Source organism: Armigeres subalbatus, chromosome 3 (assembly GCF_024139115.2).
Source record: "Armigeres subalbatus isolate Guangzhou_Male chromosome 3, GZ_Asu_2, whole genome shotgun sequence".
NCBI lineage: Eukaryota > Metazoa > Arthropoda > Insecta > Diptera > Culicidae > Armigeres > Armigeres subalbatus.
Genome location: NC_085141.1, coordinates 61,735,402 through 61,754,574, shown reverse-complemented (window position 1 = coordinate 61,754,574; position 19,173 = coordinate 61,735,402). Strand labels below are relative to the sequence as shown.

The window sequence follows — 19,173 nt, the reverse complement described above, 5'->3', positions numbered from 1 at the left end:
AGTCATCGATATTGGATAAACAAATAATGAATTAACCTACCAAAACTGCAGGCAATTGTATACACCGTTTATCGTAATTTGGTGCTTAGGTGCAGCTCATTTTCGTTCACCATTTCATATAAAATCATAACCAAAGGCGATAGCAATTACCACAAAAGTAATCGAAAGCAATTACTCGATTATTGTCCGAAATACCAGCATAAGTCTATACCACATCAACCACTCCTTTTCACCGCTAATGTTTCATACTGGCGATGAATCACTCCGTCTTTTTTATGCACCAATCGAACACGGACCGCTTCAAGTATGCAAAAGACGAACCACTACAATATACCAGCATAGGCAAGGTAGCACCACATTTTACAGATCGGTAGCTCTATACATCACACATTTATGCAACGATAACACACCTTCGAGGCAAAAATCTTCACATCGGAAAACTGCTAATCCGCCAGGCAACGTGCATATTTATCGCTGAGCTCTTCAATCTTTCCACCCTTTCGTCTGGGTGCAATCTCCTACGCTTATCACGCTTCAATGTTATCACTTTGAGAGTTTCGCTGCCTCGTTTCAATGCCACACAACCACTTTCTGTCTTCGTCTTCTTGTTTCTTCACGGGTGTTTCTCCGCCGTAGACACTGACCCCTGGACACGCTTCACTTCCCGATTAATAACTGCCTACGCAGATCGCGGACATGGTTCTGCCAGCGTAGAACACGGAAGGGCCACTCCAGCAACGTGTATTCTTTTCTCGCTTCGAAGCCGCTGATCCAATAATGTCTGCTACTTTCGCTCGATACGGACCGTGTGCGTCCGCCCTGTTGTAGATGCTTCCGATTCTCTGTTCTGACCTCCCCAAAAATGCCTTGTGCCTTGTGTACGTACGTACGTTACCTTCTACTTCAACTTACTGAATAACAGAGACAGCGAGCAATGAGGGAGCACCAGCACAGCCAACGATGGAGAATGATGACGACGACGACGAATACTCATACGAATGATACGAGCTTGCTCTCACCACTAGCATTACATCTGAGAAGAGCTATCAGTATGCGGAGGAAAGTGCGGCGCATGGTTATATTTAATTTAGGGGAAAGCGATATGGACACAACCTAGCTATTTGTACATGAATATTTGAAAAAATACTATTTTCTTCATATAAATTATTGTACTTGATGACTCGATTTACAAAAATTAAAGTAAAATATAAAATTTCAATCATTTGTATATCAACAATTTGGTTCTTTTTAGGAAGTACTCTAGATTTGGTGTGTTTTGCTTGCTTGTGCTTTCTATTTTACCCCAGCTTCGTCGTTGCTCGTAATCGTGTTTCCTAGTGGGTGAAAAAGCAAACACAACTGAGTGTAGTTGTAGAAGCATCAAGTAGTGAAGATTGCCATTTCACAAACGTTTCTGTATTCGTGAATACCAGTGATACCAGTCAGATTAAAACCGCAATGTAACAAGTGAAACTAATTAAAAATATTATCTCGCATAACGAAATTCCTTAAAACTGGTATTGACTAATTGAATGCATTATAGAGAGACATCATATGATCGTTTCATTTTTTGTATAGTTTTGAAAACTATTTGGAATTTACGTACACCAGAGCTGACAATGCACATAAATGACTAGAATTATGAGCTTGAAATTTAAAAATTCACATTATTAAAGATTTGTCACATTTCCTATTTTATCATCCCACCAGGGGGATAAAATCGGGTAATTTTATTTATATTTAAATAATTTAAAATTTAATTAAATTAATGCAACCAAAGGCTGTACACTGGATTTTGTTTTTACACGATTTACATTTTCTCAATTTTCCACTCATCCTAAATGTTTAACGTATATTAATTAGCATGTGATTTTTCTTTGATTTATTCTGGATGTTTTGAAACATGTTGCGAAGAGTTTGGTGGCAAATTGAAGTCACACGATCAAAAATACGAGCGAAAAAAAATCGTGTAAAAACAAAATCCTGTGTATATCAATTACTTAGGAAAATGAGATCTATTACTTTCTTACGCTACTTGGAACAAAAAAAATGTATGAAAACACTTACGAGAAAGGAGTTTAAAAATCCTGGAGAGTATCTTACGTAATAAATGTATCACTCCAAAAAAACACACAAGATTTTTTAAACATTAACTAAAACTTTGAATTTTGATCAAATCACTCACTACAAAACTGGTTTCAATTCAAATGGATTTAAATACAATCATTAAATTTATTCTTATTCAATTGCATTATTCGATCTAAATAGCAGCACTGGCTGACACAGCACCTCTCCTCTGTGAAAACCACTTGAATGTTTTATTTATCGTACGTGTGTGCCCGCCCAATCATTCTATCTGCATCATTCCCTCATTGCATCGTCTTTCCTATCTACGCCTTCGTCATCGTCCACCCATGCTGGTTTCCAACAACAAACTACTGCTTGCTGGAAACCGATTCCGTCGACCGACCGGGCCACTCCATTCCTACTGTGGACCGGTGTGTTGGTAAGCAACCCGTCTCAGTTGGGAGCAAGTCGTACCGTGGATTCCTATCCTAATAGATACAATTATTATTTTTGCCTTTCTCGTACAACAAAGATGTATCGAAAGGCTATCATTTCACTCCAAAATCGATCTTTTCATAGAAGGTTCGGAGACTCATGATGTTGTATACCAATCGAATTTGCTCTTGGAGCTGAACAAATGTCTGTCTGTCCGTGTGTATGTGAGTGCGTGCGTATGTGTGTGTGCACAAGAAAACCAAAAATAATTAGCCAACTTTTCACGCAGTAATTCTAAACCGATTTCCTCTCAACAAGTTGCATTAGACGTTAGATAAACCCTAGTTGATCACTATTGAATATCATCATCTAAACGGTCAATGCATTCAAAAGTTATAGAGAAAATAATGTATTGAGGCATATAAGGATGAGGGCCCTCCTTAGCCGTGCGGTAAGACGCGCGGCTACAAAGCAAGACCATGCTGAGGGTGGCTGGGTTCGATTCCCGATGCCGGTCTAAGCAATTTTCGGATTGGAAATTGTTTCGGCTTCCCTGGGCATACAGTATCATCGTGTTAGCCTCATGATATACGAATGCAAAAATGGTAACCTGGCTTAGAAACCTCGCAGTTAATAACTGTGGAAGTGCTTAATGAGCACTAAGCAGCGAGGCGGCTCTGTCCCAGTGTGGGGATGTAATGCCAAGAAGAAGAAGAAGAAGGATGTTTGGTTGATTCGTTATAAAGCGTTTGCAAAAGCTGTAAGGTAGGCAATTAGTGGCGTTTGGGTGTTTCTCGTGCATTAGATGCACTAAAAACTTTGAGTGAGTTTTTCTCAACGTGTTTTTTGTAAAAACTCGTATTTTCGATAGGAAACAATGATAAACGGTTTATCATCAAGTGCAACTTGTTGCAAGCAAGTTCCTAAAATTGAATGAGTTTTGTTTTGCGCATATACATACGCACACGTACATACACACATACAGACAGACTTCTTCGCTATTCATCGAGCCAAGTCGATTCAATTCAAAGACGATTTTGTGATAGAAGGCCAAGAGACCCATAATTTTATATAAGTAATTAAGTGTTGATCCGATTTTATCACTCCCCGATTTTGTCTACTCCCGATTTCAACACGTTTTCGATTTGATCCCGATTTTGCAACCACAAAAAATGTTGAAAATTTTAGTCGTTCTTTTAGTTTTTGTAAATAATACCTTAAACAATGATTTTCATAAACAAAAAAATGGGGTTGTATACAAGACACGACCGCTCGACGTAAAATGCGTAAAACCAAATATATGTAGTACACTGAACCAATTATTCCAAAATGAAATAGTCAAACGACTATTCCACGAACTCATTTATTCGACTTTCACTGAGTGTGTTTAGTATTGGAACGCGCTGCACAGGAGATGCATGATGCATGAAAGAACTAAAATTTTCAATAGTTTAGCGTTGACACTCAAAAATTTCAATATTACTGGCAATTTGGTGGAGTTTGTGAATCGATTGATATATAAATCCATAGAAAGATAAAGGACCTATGAATGTTACAAATCTTACATGATTTAGTGACGGTCCCCAATTTTGAAATTTCCATTTTACACCCTGTATCCGAGTCTTCACACTAACTTTTTCTATTTCGAGCTCGGCAAAATTGGGTACCGCTGTAGCTCAGTAAATTCCAAAACTGAACTTCGGCAGAAAATTTCGTTTATTACTGATTCTCAGCAAAATATTTGCTGTATCTCGGCAACTGAAACGTCACTTTTACTGAGATCTCGGCAAAAATCATGTTTGCTGAAACTCGGCGGTGCCCACCTCGGAAAAATAATCAAAAAATGCTGAGATCTCGGCGAAAAAAATTAAGTGTGTTCCCCTTAGACGTAGTTAACGTCAAAAAGTATCAGCGCCTGTGGTTCACTATGCAATGTCGACCCTATTTTGTCACTCTCCGATTTTAACTACCCCCAATTTTATCACGTCCCGATTTCGTCACGTTTTTGACCCGATTTTGCAACCCAAAAAAATCAAAATTTTAGTCGTTCTTTTTATTTTTATAAATAATAACACAAACAGAAAATGATTTTCATGAAATAACTTTTACCATCTGTGGTTTGTTATAAATCAATTCTGAGTACCTGTCACGTACCGTTCATGCATGCTACCTTTCCAAGGCATAAAACTGATTCATATTCACAAAATGAATGAAAAACTTGAAAATATCTTTATCCGATTTTGTCACATTCCCTTTACTATACTATAAAATCGGGATATTACTGTATATAACACTGTGGGTCTCTGGGCCTTCTATCACAAAATCATATTAGGAGTAAATATATAGCCTTTTCGTTACACATCGGTGTACGAAAAGGGCAAAAATCACGTAACAAAAAAAACAAATTTCAATAGTTTCCCGAAAAATTTCCCAAAAGTATTTCGTAGATTTTCCTAAATAAATTCCGAAGAAAATCCCGGAGAAACTACGAACTACGGGAATTCTCCCAATGAAATTCAGAAGCGTTTCCCAGGAAATGCCAAATAGTTTTGAGAAAAAGTTTCAAAGAGTTTGCCGAAGAAATTTCGGATAATTTCCTGAGAAAATTCCAAAGAGTTCTCCGAGTTTTTTTTATTTTTTATTTTTTTCAATAAATTGAGATGACCTTCTCAAAGAAAATTCAAAAAGAAATTATCCCAAAAAACATTTCAAATAGTTTCACAAATAAATATCGAAATTTCTGACGTAGAAAACTACGTCTGTCTTTTCTACATTGGGGTACACTTTACGATTGAGCTTGATTGAGTGCTCGTAATTGCTACTCCATTATGACCAGATCAGCTGTTCTTGCACAGGGAACCAACAGATGTTTGCTTGGGACTAGCACACATCTTCAATTTACAAGTACTGGTGATCTCATTTGTTAGGTCATACTGGCGCCTGCCACGTCAGAATGCAAGTCAATGTAGGGAAGGGGGAGGAAATGATGATGCAATCACTCGCCCACTGCAAGCCGAATATACCTCTGCACTTGCCACGAGGTCATGCGGAATTTGTTGGAATTTCTGGGTTAGGTTGAAGAGGCAGAGGTCCGTCTTGGTTAACGAGCTGCTAATGTGATAGATAGGAGAAGGTAACTGATGGAATTTTTAATTGGATGTAGGAAATGAGCTCTATAGTTCATTTCCAATTCTAGCAGATTACTGTTAGAATACTCAAGTTGAAGGTATAGGAATAGTAATGGAAACGGTATGGAAGTCCATTTCCAGTTCTAGCGATTGCTAGAACATGAGAAATAAAGAGAAAGATACAAAGTAGGAGAATGGAACGGACCTGGGATTGCACCCACGACCTCCTGCGTATGAGGCAGAAGCAGTAGCCATATGACTATCAAGCCCGCTAGACATTGGGGTACACTTTACGATTGCAAAAAATCGAAAAACGTCACGAAAATATGATAGACATTGATCATTAATATCTCAACCGTTTCTTGATGGATTTTGAATTTTCTTGGAACATTCGATCAAGGAAGAGTCAACACTTCATACTGATGTACACTGAATTCGTTTTCAAGCGATTTTTTTACACGGGTCGCTTTTTATGATTTTTTTTTCACTTGAATCTCGGGATTTACGCGGTTTATTCTTATTTTGGATTTTACGTATGTTACAATTTTAATGTATGATGATTTACTATTGAAAACTTGCTTAAAGTTTAGCAATCAGTCAATCTCGTAAGTGCATCACAAGCTACTTCTTCAATAGCACTACATTCCAACTGGAACTTGGCCTGCTTTTCAACGAAGTAATCTATTGGGATTTCTTTAGTTATTAATTGAAAGCTTTCTATGCCCGCCTTTGCATTAATATGTATCTTGTGTGGCAAAGTCAATAGATACACTATGTCTAGGGTGTCAAGAATGTTTTCCATCCGAAAACATCCTAGATCGGATCAAGAATTGATCTCGCCATCTCCGGATTCTGTGCCTTTGTTCGCAAGGCTAACTGGAAACCTCAAGCCAGCATAGACGTCAAATAAATGCAACTTACTGGGATTTCATCTGGGGCAGTTAATTTCTGCTAACTTACAGGCGCGCTTTCTCTCGATAGCTTGGGGGCGTTTGAAGGGAGCTCGCTTACGTCTATTGATGTCAGTAGAGGTGCTCCGGGGTCCACTGGGGCTTAGACTGACTGAGTGGTGGGTGCTTAGTCCCTGTTCCAGTTTGCGTCGGTGATGGTTGCAGTGGTAAACTATCAGCCAGGGTTGTGCTGAATCATTCTCCTACTATAGTTATTGGAATTATCATTTCATAGCTTCTCAGGTGTGAAAAGTGAATATTGGAATCGATTATCATTGAAGTGGTCAACTAGTGTCTCAAAACATGCTCACATTTGCTATCTAGCTTCCACTCAAGAAATTTTTGAAATCCCTTTAAATTTTACGTTTTTGCTTTTCTGAGAAGATTATTTGGTACATGCTTCTATATGAAGACTCTTATATACCGCACAGGCCACTTCGGTCTTAGTCTGAATAAATAATAAATAAATAATTCTATATGTTTCCCAGTTTAAATCAATTGTTTCTTCGAAATAAATCAGAAAAATAAGCATATTTCCATGTCATATAATTTGTTATAATTATATTTTCAATATTAAAGTGAATTTGTTCCAAATACCATACATTTTATTTCATAATTCAAGAGATTAATTGATAGATTAATACGTAACACGCCTGCGTATCGCATACAAAGCGAAATTATAGACACTTCCGGTCAGGGTCAAAAACGCTTGCATTCTACGGAATCCATAATGCAATGTTTGTTTACAAAATTTACGCCCAAATCGCAAATTGGTCTCGATGAATAATAAATAAAAGAACACTAGTACAAGGGATAGTTTCAAAATAACGAAGCAAAAGTTTTGTATTACAAAACAAGTATCAATTTTCAGCTTATTTTCTTTGATTCAATTCAAATAATCAGCTCGAAAATTTATTATCTTTAACGTAAAAGACATGGCTAACAGGTTTCTCAATATTTATTTGTATGTAGGTACCTTTGTTGAAGGCATATAAAGGCTGGCTCAACATTTGTTTTGCACTTACCCCATCTAGTGAAGCATTGATTATTTTTCCATTGGCATAAGAATTAGCTTTCTGATAAAATCAAAATATGTTTAGTTAAATTAAAACAGCGTTTCACATTGAAAGTTTGTAACAATATCATTGTTTATGATAATTAGACCGCCACTGTAGATGATGTGTATCCTCCAGATCTCACACCACCATCAATGAAAAAAGTGTTCTTCGTAATCCAACCAACGACACCACAAACACAATGATAGGAGAAGTCCTCTTTCTTGTTCCCTTTTCTTTCTTCCTTTGCACTGAACGCCACACCAACACCACCGCATCTTCGAAATTTGAAAAAGCTCTGCAGCTACCTACTGGCTGGCATCGCGTTTTCTAGACTTTAAAAATCCAAGCAGAAAATTACGAATTGGCACCATATTTTTCCTGCCATTAGCTAGATTCCATGCTGAAACAACGCAAACACACCTGTTCTTGAACATCACACTGCTTCCGTGGCTACAACCCCGTCAACAACGCGCACAGACCGATTTTTATTTCTACGAACACGCACTACGCTAGAGCAATAATCACGAGCCGCTGCGAAATTAACACCGAATTTGATAACTTTTCCAACTCCAATACCGTACCGTATGGCAGCGCGTACAGCGACTAATCGACCTGCACTCGAACGAATGGCAACAGCTTGCTTGCTCGTTCACTCCACTCTACAGTGATGTGATCGAACACGGCACAAACCGAACCACGAAGCGCACGACAAGCACTATACGAGGGGTGGTGGTGGAAGCTTTCCTCGTCAGCACTCTGTCGCGTGTTCGCCTGGTGACTGGGTGTAGAATCAGCAGATTTTCGATGTGTTGGTTATAGCATCATCACACCGCCATCATGAACAGAATCATCATGGGTTCCTTCTAAAATTACGTAACGCTAAATTTGGTGATTTTGGACCCCCACCCTCCCCCACGTAACACTTTTTGTATGGAAGGTTTTTTTTTGTATGGACCGTAACGTTTGGTTTGACCCCCTCCCTCCCCCTTCAGCGTTACGTAATTTGTGAAAGAACCCCATGATGCAGCAACGATGCATCGGCGTCGTGTTCGTGTGCATCGTCATCATACCAAAAGCGGCCCTTCAGAGGGTCGAAAATATTGACTATAGAAATTCATGTGCTAAAATTGGCAATTTCAAATCCTTCTCCAATTTAGCACGTAAATAAAGATCGCAATCTGAATAGGCCATAACCACAAGAATATTTTTCGAATTAATTCTTTGGTTTCAATTTTTATGTGTATATATTACAAAGAGTATCTTGATATGAAACGTCGTCATGTACTATCCTTGATCTGTAAAGTCTGAATAGGTATTAGAGGTAATTGCATCAGATGAAGCATCATTGGAAGTAATAACTATGGGATTATGAAATGCATTTTTGAACCGAAGTATAAAGTATTTTATGAAGTACGAAGTATTTGGCTAGTTGCAAATTAGTGACAAATTATTGAGGAGGTACTGTGGTAAGCTTCCCTCGTCTTCAATACAAACAAAAGCGAATCAATCGAAACTTGATACACGAAAAAGCTTTTAATTACTAAGCTTTCGTGTTCGAGATTTGCGGTTGTTTTATCATTAGCAAATTGTTGTAGGGGAGGATAACCTAAAATACACTATCCCAGAGGTTCCCAAACTTTTGGATATGCGACCCACCTAGCAGAATCCCATAATGCTTGCGACCCACCAGGTACCAAATGTATTGATTTTGTGAAATTAGAGAAAATGAGTTCGCGTTAGATTGGACCAGCCCTGTCGTCGTAAAATATGAGCTACTTAGTCGCCTATTTTTAAGGGGGCGCTGATACAATGAGGTGGTTAATAGGGCGCATATTCGAAAACTACGGATGTCCGTGGGATTGGGGATTGAAAGTTCGATTCGTGGAACTGCAAATCTCTCAACTTCATCGGGAGCACACGGATGCTCGCGAATGTGTTGGAAGGAATCAATGGTGTGAAAGTTTAGTCCTTTATAATCATACCATCTACTAGAGATGGCTCGACGAAGAGTGATTCGGGAGAAGAAGGACGCATCGCAGGCGGTCGCGCTGTAGCAAGAATCCCGGAAGAACGTGGAACGCTATAGACGGAAACGGAGACAACAGACCCACCTCTTCCAAGAGAAGAAGGCCGCCTGGAAGAAGTCAAGTGCGAGGAGATGGTGCTGTTTCTAAAAACACACCAGTTTTATCAGAAGCTCACCATATCCCGCAAAGGCTCCATGTTGCGGCGAGTTGTGCAGGATTAAGTATGAGAGCATTTTGGCGTATGAAAGGTAGAAGCAACACTTCCAGGAAAAATTAAATGGCGCTGAGAGCACAAGCAGTGAGGGTCAATGCAGCAGAAGAAACGACTACATCAGTTAAGTGGACGATGGAAACCTACCAGCCCACATCTAAAGCACAATACAGCAGCTGGTAAGGATAATATCGGAACTAAACTCATCGAGATGAAAGATGTCCACTTATTTGCAGAGACTGATAGTCTGAATCTAGAATTAAGAACAGTTTCCCTAGGAGTAGAAGGATGCACACAATGCACACTGCGCATTGAACACGCGTGCTTAGGGGCAAGAGTGGCGGTGTGCAAAAGAACGGTGTGTAGAGGCGAAAAATGAACCACGAGCTCGCCTAACTTTACGGCGCACCCAGTATCCATAAGATAGCAAAAGCTGAAAGAATACGATGGGCAAGGGTTGTTGCAAGAATGCCGGACAGCAACCCTGGAAAGATGGCGAAGACCTTCAATACGACAGGCGGAAAGTGCAGCGAGCTAGATGGGCAAACCTGTTAAAAAACAAAGCAACCGAGGATGAAGCTAACTATTGTGAATTTTAAGACTGATACCTATGTTCCTTACCGCACCTCTCCGCAAAACCAAAATTTTAGATATTGATATACTGGAAACGAGGTATGAAGCGTACCTCATTGCTTTCTGCCAAGTCGATCGGGCTTACGTGCCCGGCTTTCCACCATCGTCCGATTTGTGCAGTGTGAACATTGAATGGTTCTCCCAACAACTGATGTAATCTGTGGTTCTTTTTCCTTTTACACATACAGTATTCATTTTGCAACCCACCATTCCTGCCCATAAACGCATATTGGAAAAATTTTGAAGAATTCGACTAACAAAATTCTTTGTGCAATTTTTGGCGAATTTTAGAAAATTATCTAGATTTTAATACTAATACGTTTCACAAGGGCCCCTTCTTAGCCTTAGCCATCGCGCTTCGGAGTTATTGAAAAACATCGTTTTTTCTCCATTTTTCCAAAAGTCGTTGAAAAAAATTCAAAATCGATTTTTTGTTTTCAAAAACTGCTGTAATGCATTCAAATGAACGCAAATAAATGTGAATTGGTGGAAATAACTGAATCTATCTCCCTGATGTTCAATTTTGACCTCTCTTATTTGCTTTTCTTGTTACATTTTATAATACATGAAAAAGGCACCATAACCTCTAGGTGTGGTAGAAGTGCTGTAAGTGCAGTGAGAACTAGTAATTACGGTTCAATTGAAAATTCTGGAATCACTGTTCAACAAACTATTATCGCCGCTATGACTGATTGCCGATGTCGATAGCATAGAATAGTGCGAGTGGTTGATTGCCGATGGCCAAAGCTCTAACGAATTTTCCTCTGTAATTACCAAGATATCTCACTTCCGCCTTTTATAATGATTCCTATTCACATATAACACTAGATACGCACTGGGTTATATAATCCGGAAGTTTGTTTATGGATCCATTGTCCAATTGATAATGGTAGCATTAACAGACGGGCTTATAGTAAGTGAAAAGTGGCCTCGGACTGGCCATAAAATACTAGGCAGTCTGAAATGGGTCACTGGATCTGCAGTAGAGGTAACACCTTCTAACTCCCGGATTAAATCTATCTGTAAAACAGACAGCTTTCTTCCATGACATCACTGCCAGCCAGTGGGGGTTAGAATGGGCAACCACGCAGGAAGGCACCATAACCTCTAGGCACCATAACCTCTAGGTGGATAATTCTGGGTTTTCATAATTCATTATCGGAATCTGGGAAACTGCTACCGGAGGAGTGGAAGGAACGGGTCATTGCGTCGAAGACAAAGTACATGCAAGTGGGCGGAACCAAGCGTGACGAGGTGGTCGATGAATTCGTCTACCTTGGATCCTTGCTAACGGCTGGTAATAAAGTTAGTCATTAAATGCGAAGGCGCATCATCTGTAGGCCTAGTACGGGCTCCAGAAGAAACTGCAGTCAAAAAATTACACCTCATCAAATGTATCATGTACAAAACGCTCATAAATCGGAAATCCTCTACGGACATGGAACTTGGACCATGCATGCTTGAGGAGGACTTGCAAGCACTCAGTATTTGAGAGACAGGTGCTTTTGGACCATCTTTGGCGGTATGCAAGAGGACGATGTGTGGAGGCAATGGATGAACCACGAACTCGTCCAGCTCTACGGCAAACATCGGGTATCATCAGCATGGCATGTTTCAAGAATGCTGGATAGCAACCCTGCAAATATGATGTTCGCTTTCGATACTGCTGATACAAGAAGGCGCAGCGAGCGAGGTAGAATACATTCGAGGATGAAGAGATGTGGCTTCAAAACGTGAATTGTTGCGTCAAATTGTTGATTCAGTGTTATCTGTTAAAGTGTTAAAGCTAAATTCAAGAATGAATATCCCGCAGAACAATCTTCAAATTCAATTTTAACCTTGGAATTGCTTTGAACATTATCCTATGAACGGTTTTCGGCAGTGAAGTAATCAATTACGAAAAAAATAGTTACAAAAACAAAATATTTAGAGTTTTTAGTGGAATGTCTTTATTTGTCAGTAGCAGACCCGACGAACTTCGTTTCGCCTAAAACCGATCGTGTTATTTCGAAATTTCTGTTTCATTTGTATGGGAGCCCCCCTTTCCAGAAGAGGGAGGGGTTTCGAACCACCTTAAGAACCTTCCCCGGTCCCAAAAACCTCTGCATACAAATTCACGCCGATCGGTTCAGTAGTTTCCGAGTCTATAAGGTTCAGACAGACAGAAATTCATTTTTATGTATATAGAAGAAGATAAGATGAGTTCATCTTCTTCTTCATTGGCATTACACGGGACATTGCTGCCTTGCAGCTTGGTGTTCATTAAGCACTTTAACAGTTATTAACTGCGAAAGCAAAGCTACCATTTTTGCACCATTTTTGATGATACACGATGATAATTTTATTCCCAGGGAAGTCGAGACAATTTCCAACCCGAAAATTTCCTAGACCGGACCGGCAATACGAACCCAGCCACCCTCAGCATGAAGAAGAATTTGAAAATAAGCTTTCAATATTTTTGCTGCCCACTGCATTGATAAGGTTTCAAAAACTTTCAAATGAAGTGAATACACAGGATTCTGTTTTTACACGATTTTTTTTCGCTCGTATTTTTGATTGTGTGACTTCAGTCACAGAATCCAGTGTAATTTATATTTAATACGTCTATTATTGACAATGGCGACTCTACCACAGGCGCTGTCAAGACAATCATTATATAGATAACATAAGGATCTCTTCTAACGGAGAGACCTAAAAACGTTTAAGTTATAAAGGTAATGTGTACATTATGAACTGTTAGAAAGTTGAAAAATTCATCATCCTTACCCATTAAAGAGCGGGCAATTCAGTCAAACACCATTTAAAAACAGATTGATCCGTGTTTGTCGTGCATCTTAAAATGTAATGAAAAAATCATCAGTTTTTATCCAAATAAGCTAAAATTTTCAGAGGGCACGGAAAATATGAGACAGAATCGATTGAGCATGGTGAATCAAAATCAATTTTAGAAACACTTCATACAGATATAGAAGAAGAAGATAGATTTTTGGTATAGCTTAACTTGAACCTGTTACTAATACAGCTATTACCTGTACATCGACCCTATTGATTTTAAAATATGTTTCTTTATTTCGGTTAAATGCTCCCCTGAACACACGCTACGCGGCTATCGCATTGATTCTATCACTGGATCGTTGCATTCTATAGGTTAAAATAACGCTTCGGTACCATCGCGACAAATAGTCGCCGCAGTCGTCCAGCGATAGTGACAGTGCGTTGTGTTTGAGGAAATTATAAGCACGTCAGGTAATCACTGATGATTGTAACTAACCAAATGGTTGATTAGAAAAAAAAATCGTTTACGCATAATAGTAGCAATAGTGATAATAATTTTAAAGATTTCAAAATGATCTTAAGCGTGCAAACTCAAGTACTGACCGAAATTTTCGTGCGGTTCGTGTGACCGTTACTCTCGGCAGCCGATAAATCGAATGAAAAACAGTTCAAGTTATTCGTCGCTGGGGCTTTTTGTCTACCCAGTCAGTTATCGGAATTTATTTGTGCCGTGCGGTTCGCGTTGTTGTATTTCGTGATAGTTTTGAAGAAAAAGCAAAACACAACAGTTTCATCAGCAGAATATTGACTGTTTTTGATGTAATTTAACACGCAAAAGACGGTCGTTTCGGTCGTGTGGTGGGCTTTTTTTTAGTGAATTGGGGCTTTAGTATATAAGAGTTTATAAGTGCACTTCGTTTTGCTGCGGAGTAAATGAATGCGAATATATGGATTTCGCAGAGTGGAAGTGATATATTCTGTGTATGGAAAAAAATGGGGAATTTGTTTTGTAAAATATGTCTGCAGTTATGAGACGTCGCAACTCATTAAAATTAGTACACATGATAGTGCATCCATGCGTGCACTACTATTGACTATTCTAATTGTCGCGACTCGCGTCGCATCGCGAGTGCTCAATTGCGCGTCTGGTTTGGCCCGATAATATGATCAATTGATCAGTAACGTCGGAAAGTGTTTTTTTGCAATTCCTCATCATAATATTTGATTTACAGTTCGTCTTTGAGTGATAAAACGGCCTACTTTTCCATACTTACGAAATGGGTGCTTTAATGAACATTATGCAACTCAAATGGGTTGCATAATATTCATTATAACACTCATTTTGATGCTATAATGAAAATCGAACATCAGAACAGTAGTTACATGACTACATTTTGCTGAATGAGCTTAGGTAAGTGTTCAAATAGTGTATTCTCAGCGTCGCGTAATAAATGAAATAGTTTGATGGACATGACATCAAAAATTTCCAAAAGCAAGTACATCTATCACTTCACGGTTTATCGAATTTTGCAATGTGGCACGGCAACATAGAATCTCTGCAGCAACATAATTTATTGGTAAGAATGTTCATGTGTAGTAAATTCTGGAAGGAATTAAACAAGTACAAGTCTCGCGCTTAGTTTCATAGGGGCATAGCTGTATTGATCGATTTCTCTTCATCGATGTTTTCTTTTTATTATTGTACCGAAATGCGCTAGTTTTCCGATAATTTAATGATTTGGTGTGATAAAGGATGATTATATCTTGCACCAGAATCAATAATCACAGTTGTAGCTTTTGAAACAATTGAGTTATTAACCAAATATCTAATCGATTAAGAGAAATCGATCAATACAGTTACGCCCCTAAGAAACTATGCGCGAGAAGTATAATTTTTGGTACAGATTTTTTCATATTAAAGTCCATTTTTCGTCATTGAAAAAAATAGAGTGTGTAACTTATTGCAAAACTCGATTTTTTGCAACTTGTCGCACAAATTACTATTAGAACATCTATTTGTGAAGAATAATATGAATTATAATGAAGTTAGCAGCTAAAAATATGTAGAAGATAAGAAAAACGTTATCTAATTGTTGAACTGTAGAAAACGGAGGAGTGTTATTGCTCGGAACGCCAACAATACCCCTCCCCCCAGACCAATTTTCTGGCTACGCCACTGGTGCGAACACATTATTAAATGTATTATTTGAGAACTAAGATTTAACTTTCTAACTGCAAGTTGATTGCAGCGCCGCATTCTAGATGGATTTTAATTCAGGCTTGATGGCTTCTTCCAGAACACATGAAAACGTTGTACACCCAGTTTTTTTACTCGATTGGAGTTCATTAAGTTCTCAACCGAGAAATTAATTAATTTTCTTTAAATGGACAGTACTTAATTCGTCTTAGACGGTTTAATACATTCCACTAAACGAGCTTAATATATTTTTCTAATTTTCTTTGATTTTTAGTAATTTTTTTCGCGGGAATAACTCATTGCTTCATTATTGACGCTGAAGGTCTTAAACGACCAAAACCAAACCGTGTAAAAAAAACTGGGTGTATTCTGATAATCCTCCAACTTTCCAGGTAAAATTTTACATCTTTTCAAAGATATAAACACAGCAGATCTCAATTGGCGATTTGGCGTTGCAACAAAATGAAGAAGCAGAATGTCGCGCATTCAAAAAATTAGCACGGGAAAAGATAGGAGGAAAATTTTCAAACCCTTCTCAAAAATTCTAGAAGTATGTAATTTAATTAAAAACGGTTATCAGCGCGTTCTTGGAATTCTCTTGCACTGCGTAATAGACGAATAATTTAGATTTCAAAATTTTGGTTTTGATTTTTCGTTTTATTCACAGTATTAAATATTTCCAACCTCGTACTGACAACCGTTTTTAAATAAATTACCTCTAGAAATGTGGAGGAGTCTTTTATTTTTTTCCATTTCCCGTGCTTATTTTCCGAATTCTGCTTCTTTTTTTTCTTGCAATGCCAAATCGCCAATCCGAACCGATACGTGAGAAGACCATCCGTTCGGGAGTTATATTGCCTCAAAGGAAAGCAAACTCATTTTTATATTTTTAGAACAGAAAAATAGCTTGTACATACAAGCTCTTAATACTTAAACTTTGCATCGCGTGAGTGACGAGCTGTGAACTGCAACATCGTTTTGCGCGAATTCGCTCTCTTTGAACCATTGTAGCTCACTTCCCGAAACAAATAGCACGAATGAGGGTGGAGAGTGCAGAAGTAGTGCTCACCGACTTCTTGACTTTTCAGACAAGAGAGGCATCATTCAATAACAGCAATAATTTACACAGTAACCGTAAAAGAGTGGATAGCGTACACGCATCATTCTGGCGGTTTTGTTGGTGCTCTTGGTTCGAATCCAAGAGGCAGCCATGGGAGGGGGAAGGGGGTGGGACATTTAAAACCGATTGGTTTACTATTTTTGTACACACAGTTGATAGTAACTATCATACTGAGACCTATATAGGCGACTCTGAGTTTTAATGAGCTAAAATAGACCAAAACAAATTTTTGCTTTAGGGGAAAGCTTCTTAGTTGTCGACTAAGCGTGACTAAACAGGACGGCAGGGCTGGATTGGACAAATCATAATAAATTGCTTTTTACCCCATCATTGTATTTGTCCAAATTTCGTCAATTTTTTTTAAATTGGATATGGATTGGATTTGGATGGGATTTGGATTGAATTTGGGTTGGATTTGGATTGGATTTGGATTGGATTTTAAATTGATTTGGATTTGATTTAGATTGGATTCGAATTGGATTAGGATTGGTTTTGGATTGAGTTTGGGGCTTAGATTTGGATTGTATACCTAGGACTTCTTTCTACTTGCCCGAATATCGTAAAACAAAAAAGGCCGTTGACCTCGTCAGGTTTGTTGTTCTTCAATCATCCAATCATAACTTAGATCCTAATTTAAAATATGGATTAGATTTGTGGGACAAAATAGTAACAAAATTATGTATTAAGATTTGTCTTTCGCGACCCACCACTGAACAGTCCACGACCCCCCTGGGGGTCGCGACCCACAGTTCTGCACTATCCGTTAGCGGCACCCGCACACTCCGACATGTTGTACAACAATGATTTCGCCCCCAGGAAAATCGGTTAATCGGAATAAAGTCGAAGCAAGTTCGTAGACAAGTTGTACGAATGTTGGACTTTTCACACTTTTTCAGTCACCTCACGAAAAACCTTAATAAATCCACGTCCAAGAATAGTATTTCGGCCATAACTTTCAAGTATGATGCCTTTCTATTTCACCCAGCAATGCGAATAGGGCGTCAATTTTAAAATGCTCATTAAAACGTGAAAACCGAACATGGTTTGATTTTTCTGGTTAGAAATTTTATTTATTTTAAGGTTAGCAATATGCAAGTTGAATTATTTTGATTAAAATACCCAGATTCATCCACCTAGCAGTTATGATTCCTTCCTGGATTGCTTCCCGCTTTGATGTTGCATGAAGAAGAAGAAGCTGAAAGATGATAATCGAAAAAAATCTCCACGGGAAACCATACGAAGAAGTTTTTAAAACTCTTCTCAAAAATTCTAAAAGCAATTTAATTAAAAACGTAAGCAGTACGAGGTTGGACTTTTCTTCTACTGTACAATAAACACAATATTTCTATTCGAAATTTTATTTTGTAATATTACACTTAAAACACAGTTAGTGTGATACATATAAAAAATAATTGCCTACCTTACGGATTTTGCAGCGAATCAACCATAACCAACCCATTTTCTTCATAACTTCCGTACTACACCCACAAAGGGAGAACAGAGGCACGTATGGGTGAACACACAAGTAAGGGACAAGCCATGATATTGATTGTTATTCTTTTACGTGAATCGCGTCGCGTCGCATCGCTCGTCGCGTTTACTCTGGCTTGCCCTAAGCCTTGCATGGTACGCATGGTCAGTAGTGATAGAATGAGTAGGAGTAGGCTCCCCAGGCTTGGCAGGAGTGTCGAGGGGGCAGATACCTCTGCGGCACCTCAGAAATAGAAGACGTGAAAGGGTCTGCCTCGTATCTGAGGTAGGACTAGGAACGGCATAGGAGCGAGGCACCAACCGAGGGTCACCTCCAACTTGGTAGACAAGTGGTAATGGTAATATGTACTCCGGTGCAGGGTGGATGATTACCACACTGATTGAGGACCAACTGGGCCGTGAGATGCCAACTCGGGGTACCTCCTGCAAGGTACTTTCCCTTCAACTTGTTAGTGGTCTCGCGGCTCAGGTGGGTGAGTTTTTTTTTTTTGGGCCAGTGTGGTGCCAGTGTGTCTTTGTGCACAGGTGGTGTATGGGATGTACATATGGAGAAATGAGGCGCATACGTGCAGTTGTGTACGTCATGTGTCGTTTTGGGAGGAGTACGTTTAGTACCCTCCTTAGCCGTGCGGTAAGATGCGCGGCTACAAAGCAAGACCATGCTGAGGGTGGCTGGGTTCGATTCCCGGTGCCGGTCTAGGCAATTTTCGGATTGGAAATTGTCTCCACTTCCCTGGGCATAATAGTATCATCGTGCTAGCCTCATAATATACAAATGCAAAAATGGTAACTTGGCTTAGAAACCTTGCAGTTAACAAATGTGGAAGTGCTTAATGAACAATAAGCTGCGTGGCGACTCAGTCCCCGTGGGGGATGTAATGCCAAGAAGAAGAAGAAGAAGAACGTTTAGTATTACCTATACTGTAAGGTAAGGGGGGATCAGGGCATTCTATAAAAAGATCGATTTTAGTGTGCAAAGATAGCCTTCCGGTTTGTTGTACGAAAAAGGCAACAAAACAGGTTTTGATAAGTAGCGTAACATGTAGTTTACCATAATTCTAACCCCACGTAATAAAAAGAA

At 39.0% G+C, this 19,173-nt stretch overlaps 1 protein-coding gene across 4 annotated transcripts in view; it reads right to left on the bottom strand.

Annotated features, from left to right (window-relative positions):
• The window catches only part of LOC134223879 (uncharacterized), a 40,182-nt gene extending 31,916 nt beyond the window's left edge, over positions 1–8,266 (bottom strand). The window contains exons 1-2 of one of the 4 annotated variants that reach the window (XM_062703107.1): positions 8,059–8,266; positions 7,606–7,656 (exon numbers count right to left, since the gene is read on the bottom strand). The gene's annotated coding sequence lies outside the window, so the exon portion shown is untranslated. Of the gene's footprint in view, positions 1–40; positions 312–410; positions 915–7,605; positions 7,657–8,058 lie in introns of those variants that run through there. The other 3 variants (XM_062703103.1, XM_062703104.1, XM_062703109.1) reach the window with 3 other exon arrangements.
• Between the last annotated feature and the right edge of the window lie 10,907 nt (positions 8,267–19,173).